The sequence below is a fragment of the Heterodontus francisci genome, chromosome 42 (genome assembly GCF_036365525.1).
Source record: "Heterodontus francisci isolate sHetFra1 chromosome 42, sHetFra1.hap1, whole genome shotgun sequence".
Taxonomy (NCBI): Eukaryota; Metazoa; Chordata; class Chondrichthyes; order Heterodontiformes; family Heterodontidae; genus Heterodontus; species Heterodontus francisci.
The window spans coordinates 3,942,868-3,949,492 of NC_090412.1; positions in this window are offsets into that span (position 1 = coordinate 3,942,868).

Genomic DNA, 6,625 nt, shown 5'->3' on the forward strand with positions numbered 1-6,625 from the left:
AAGCAGTATTAGCATTTTTTTTTAGTGAGGTACATATAGTATTGATGCTGTGTCCGTCTGCACACTCTGGCCTGCAGACAGCAGCAGTTTGTGTGTGTTAAGTAACTAGCGTTGAACTAAAATATGAAATTGCTCCCATTCTACCTGAAGGTAAATCTATTTTTAAAGGAACAAAGCAAATTTTAACAGCTTGCTGGGAAGATGAAACCTGCCGAACAATCCTTTATTTAAAAAGCACGAATAAAGATGCAGGCAAGACTCAGCTTCACCTACCTCAAAGGCAATAAACTGTATAAAATTACAAGGCTGACACAAGAAGTACAGACACTGTGAAATAAGCAGTAATGAGAAACACCTGTAGGTTGAAAATTCCCCTGCCCATTTGGTGGCAGGAAATAATGAGCAACCTGCGCTGGACACTTTAACCAAAAACAAACACTCGATCCTTACAGCTATAGAACCTTTCTTTGTATTCGCTTTTTCTCACCCTCTGAATGATGCTCTGAAGTCTTTACAAAGATTTCTCAGATGTTCTGCTTCCTACCACTTCCCTCAGTATTAGCAAATGTTTAATAATGATAAAAACTGTGCATTAGTCAAACCATATGCAAAAAGGTTTGCCCAAACTGAAATCATAAATCCTTCAGAAATCTTCTGCATGGAATTCACAAATTTCACAGAATCTAGGCAGACACTCCCGATGCAGTACTGAGGGAGTGCTACACTGTCAAAGGTGCCATCTTTTGGATGAGATGTTGTCTGTCCTCTCAGATGGATGCAAAGATTCCCGCGACATTATTTCGATAAGAGATGGGGAGTTCCCCTGCTGTCCTGGATGATAGTTATCCCTCATCCAACACTGCTGAGACAAAATATCTGGTCATTATCTCATTGCTGTTTTTGGGAGCTTGCTGTGCATGATTGGCTGCCACATTTCCTACATTAAAACAGTGATTACACTTCAGACGTACTTCATTACCTGTAAAGCGTTTTGGGATGTCCTGAGGTTGTGAAGGATGCTGTACAAGACTTTTTGTCAAGACAAGGACCTTTGAGTAATCTTCAGGAAAATGTTTCCTGCGGCACAGTGGCGCAGTGGTTAGCACCGCAGCCTCACAGCACCAGCGACCCGGGTTCAATTCTGGGTCCTGCCTGTGTGGAGTTTGCAAGTTCTCCCTGTGTCTGCGTGGGTTTTCTCTGGGTGCTCCGGTTTCCTCCCACAAGCCAAAAGACTTGCAGATTGGTAGGTAAATTGGCCATTATAAATTGCCCCTAGTATAGGTAGATGGTAGGGAAATATAAGGACAGGTGGGGATGTGGTAGGAATATGGGATTAGTGTAGGATTAGTATAAATGGGTGGTTGATGGTCGGCACAGACTCGGTGGGCCGAAGGGCCTGTTTCAGTGCTGTATCTCTAAACTAAACTAAACTAAACATCCCGAGTGATTCAGCTGCTTAATGCTATGAGCAGCTTAAGCATACAAAGCAGGAACATCCCAAAGGGTGGGAGACGGAGGAGGAGAAGGGGAGAAAGGAGGGACAGTGCAGCACTTGTCAAAGTCAAAGTAAAAAGGAAGGTGGAAAAACAAAGAAGACAAAAACAGAAAGAAGAAGTGACAGCGCAGTCACAAGCAACTGGGGAATGAACTAGAGACCACAGTCGAAGAATCAGAGAGTGCAGGGGGTGGGGGCTGTATCACTTGGAGGTTACAAAGATAACAAGGCTATTGAGAAAAAAATAGTTCTCTCTCAACTTGGTGAACTCCCCCCCACCACAAGTAAAAGACACCCTGCAGTGTTTAAAATATGGTCAGAGATTAAATTTGCACACATGAAAGCAGAGTGGGAAAGGTTTCCTCTTAGATATTTGCAGCAAAATCATAAACACATTCTTTTCACAGTTAACATTTCGCTATAAATAGTGAACAGAGGAAATCTTCTCCCACAGCATGCAATCAATTCTCACTATTTTTGTACTTAATTTATGCTCTTTGTTCAGAGGGGGAGGGGAAAAAGGAGCAGAGACACAGAAAAACTAGGTGGGATCTAAAGGAAAACAAGACCTGAGTGGGATTTAGGGGCACTGCAGTCATTCCAATCTGGTAAACAAATTCTCATCATTAAAATTTGACTAAAATAGTTGCTTGTGTTAGAAGGGGCCAGAAAAATCAAGCAAGTTCCATGACTAAACAGAGTATCTGATTTTATGACTTTGTATACACATTAGTTAAGAAATTCTGGATTATATAACTTATTGACAAATCCTTTAAATTGAAAAGCGGTTCACCAAACATGAATTACCTATAAAGCTGTCTGTATTACACTTCTTTTGTCTCACTGAGTGCTGACCATGAGCCTGGGATTGCTGGCTTCATGTGGATCAGTGTCAGTTACAGACACACACATCTGCACATGCCAACATACGGCCAGTTGTACTCACCCCTGATCTTAGTCTCTCTGTCTGCACATTGGAAGGGGAACAAATTAAAATGGTGTCCCTTGCTGTTTTGAGACTTGTGCACAGATCAAATGCTTCTTATGTTGTCAGCCAGACCAATGTTTATACTGCCAGGAGTCCAGTGTCATATAATAATAGAAACAATAATAGGGAACACATTTTTGTATCAGTCGATAAATACTACACTGGAAAGGCAATGGGGAGGAGGAAGAATGCAGTATCCTACATGTCACTCCAGAGTGGAGTCCAATTCAAATTCACTCTGGCACAAACTCACCAGTGTAAATGCGGTGAGATACTGGACAGGTATGCAGCCCCATTTCAATGGTCATTGGCTATTGTTAAAAGGTTGCCCGTACGTTACAGATCGTTTTATCTACATTTTTAAGACCACTTCAAGAACATATCACGGTCAAAATGGGATTCATTGACTCTGGTGTTTAACTAGCAGTTTTCATAGCTGCACACAGAATAGAGGTCATCTGTGCTTATTTCATTAACAGTTAGATTACCCCAGTTGTATTTTTAGTGAGAGTGTCTAAATGCACAGTAATATAAGTTACTTCAAGTTCCATTATTTGTGGATCAATGTTGTGGGAATTAGAATTATTTTGCAAGAATAACTTCAGCCTATAAAAATGCCAAACCAACAGCTCTAAAAACTATTGGAACGCTGGTTATTAAAAATTTCTGACTGCAGGACTAACTGGGACCAAACATGGAATTGTAAGCCCTGCTTACAAGAGTGACTTAATTCCTGCTTCAGTTGCCCAGTTAAAAGAAATACTAACAATTGGAGACTGAAGTGGGAGCACTTATTACAAGGGGAGATTTTATATTCACAAGACCACATGACGAGTTATTATCAGCACCTTCTACTAGAGAACTTCAGTTACCACTAAAGGGGAATCTTAAAGATGGCAGCCAAATCCCCCTGGAGATCAGGGTAAGAAGTTCCCCAAACAATGAGAGTTAATACTTTTCCATGTTCACAGTCACCTAGAGTTCTAAAAAAAATCAAAATACATTACGACAGATGTCACTTATTGAAGAAGGTAAAGAATGGGATTAACTCGAAACTCACACCGACAGTTCTTTCAAGAGTTTATCCATTTCCCATCAGCACAAGATAAATTTGGTTTGCCATTATTTAACAGTAGATATTTCTCAATATATCACAACTTTAAAGCATGAGGCTGCGAAGTTTCACAGAGGCCGAGCTTTGGAGTGAGGATGCCCTATACCTCCGCTGCTTTCATGATAGCTGTTTGTTTTGCAAACATCGTCTGACGCTGTGCCAAAAGCACTCTCTCTCCCACACCCCCCCCCCCCCCGCCCATTTGATCCCAGTAGTTTATCCTCCCCACCATAATAAACTTACAAATCAAAGTGAAAATAAACTTAATATGCGTGCATGTGGAGGAACTTGTCACAATGCACACAACCTTACATGTAAAGTGAAAATGGGGTAAAGTCTCTTGTTAGACGTTGCCATTTAAAGACCTAGTTATGTATTTATTAACACAGTGATTTTGAAAGCATTTAAATTGCAATGGCATTGAATAAACTTGGCTACTAACAGGCTGTAAACTAAACATTAACAAGTGTGGACTCCTAACAGAGTTTTGGATATGCATCAGAAAAAGTGATCCTTATCAAGTGGAATGAGCCAGGCCTTTAGTTATGAAGTTGTGATGCCTTTAACATATGCTGTAGTCTGCAAATCCCCAGCTTCATTCCAGGCTGCTTCCCCAACATGCAAAGCACATCCTCAGTAAGGCAATCGTCTGGCACCTGCCACGAAAACTAATCGCGAAGGAAGGACAGAAGCCAACTCTTTTCCTGTCATCAGAGATGTCAAGGTTAACACTGGTTGCCTAAAAGGCATTCCACACTCTCTTCCCCTCCCTCCCACCCAGTCTCCCACATGCATATGTCATAAACTCGCTGGGCAAACGCTATGACAGATATGTAACACAGTAAGGCTGGCAGGCTCCCAGTACAGAAAATGTGTGCCAGTTCTCATCGGCCTGACTCCAGGTAAACTGACAAGTTGCATTTCCTCTCCTCAGACACCACTGATTACAGTGTCAAGCAAAGCTTGACCGCTATTCAGTACTGCTCATTTCTTTTTAAAGGGACTACTATTTACTATATGGGTATAATACAGAAACAAAGGACTACTAGTACATCATGAGCCATAAAACTGTGCAGGCTGAATGTGTGGCATGCTGTTTTAGCACAATGTGTTACCAACATAATAAAATTGATCTTTCAAAAGATAGAGGAGGAAGCACCAATATGTGAATGGATATGTGCATGATACTGGAATGACCAATATGAATAACCAGTCATGAACACATGAATAAAAAATGATCACTGAAACAGAGAAAGAAAAAAATTGTGAAGAACAACAAACTCCTCAAATAGCACATAGATTAGTAATTTTTTTAGGTCACTGCAGGTTTAGGATCTGAAGCTCATTTGATATAAAGATGATGTCAGCCTTGACTCAGCAGGGGGGTGGGGGGTGGGGTGGGGGTGGGTGCACTCTCACCTTTGAATTACAAATTTGCTGTTTCAAGCCCCATTCCAGAGATCTGATATCTAGCTGATACCTCAGTGCAGTACAGAGGGAGTGCAGAGACGTCGAAAGTATTTAATTGGCTGTGAGAAACTTCGGGACAACAGAGGCTGTGAAAGGTGCTATAGAAATGCAAGTTTTTTTCTTTTTATGAACAGAGCAGCTTTTTTTTTGCTTTGTTAGGGTTTTATTATGCAGGAAAATGAAGTAAAGATTATATCTGGACGCATGTCCTTAGAACAATGGTTTTTCTTCGCTTATATAGCTTATACTTTCATTTCTGGAAATCAAGAGTCCTGTCACTGCCAAATCCATGAAACCTTTATAAACATGGGTGGGAAAAGATAAAAATAAATGTATCACAAACATTGTCTGTTTAGTTTTTTTTATCTATTCCTGATTTTTATGAAAATCACAACTATAACTTGAGGGACAGGGGGATGACAAGATTCCAGCTTCCTCCCATCTGTTACTATATTTGGAAATCCACTCGTAGCTGCCATGTGTGTAATTTATATTCACCAAAGAATAAACCCCAGTATTCAGCACTGAACGTGACAACCGAAAATCTAACTAACTTTAGGTTGCTGCATTTTGTATGCACATCTGTACAAGATAAGTTGATATTTCTGTTGATACTTCCATATCTTTTGCATTTCAATTGATACAGGATCACAGTCGGGTGGTATGCTATCGTTGGACAAGGCAGTGTTTGCATTAAATCTCAGAGTAGAAATGTGGCTGTCCTTTGAACTTAGCTCTGGTATCTAATTTTAAAATGCATCTTCTTTGTGCTTGTGGTGTAAGAATGACTAAGACAGCCATGCATTGTCTATCACAGTAATTGTATACGTGTGTAATATGACAACATTTCAAAAAAGTTTTATTGTGATGGAATGTTTTAAAAACACACAAACAATGAAATGCTTTTTAATACTGACAATGTTTTTTCAATAGCCAAGTGTTTTGAGGATATTAATTTTTATCACTGTGTGATGGAAACCACAACTGCCAAAATGAGACACATTAATTTCCTCAGTTGGAACATTATTTTGAACTGTTACTAGACATCGAAATAACTAGTTTAAAGAAAGACAACAGTGGCTGAAAACATGGCTGCACATTTGCAGTCTAAAAGACAATTGCATGAAGAAGACAATGGGAGTATTCCCTGATTCAATTGGCCAGATGGGTTTTGTCAATAGTGATGATCAAGAGACATTGAGAGTCATTGAGCCAGCATTCGACCCCCCGACTGAGAGCGTCTAGTAAGCATGAAGGAATACACAAATCTCGCAGGCGAGGCTGCTCTAAACAAGGAGCTAGTCACATGACTAATCTGCTGGCCAACCTGGGATTTTTTGAATTGTGCCTGACACAGAACAGTTTCCGTAGAGACTGCAACTGAACTTTAAGAGAGCACTCCCTTTCTCTGTCTTTCTTTCTCATGCAAAGTTCCAGGGACCCATGGAAGTAACCCAAGCCTCAAGACAGAAGACCAGTGAAACAAGTTTGAATGTGTGCACTGGGCCCCAACAAGAACTGCAAGACTTAACTTCAATCATAGACTTTACATCCAATC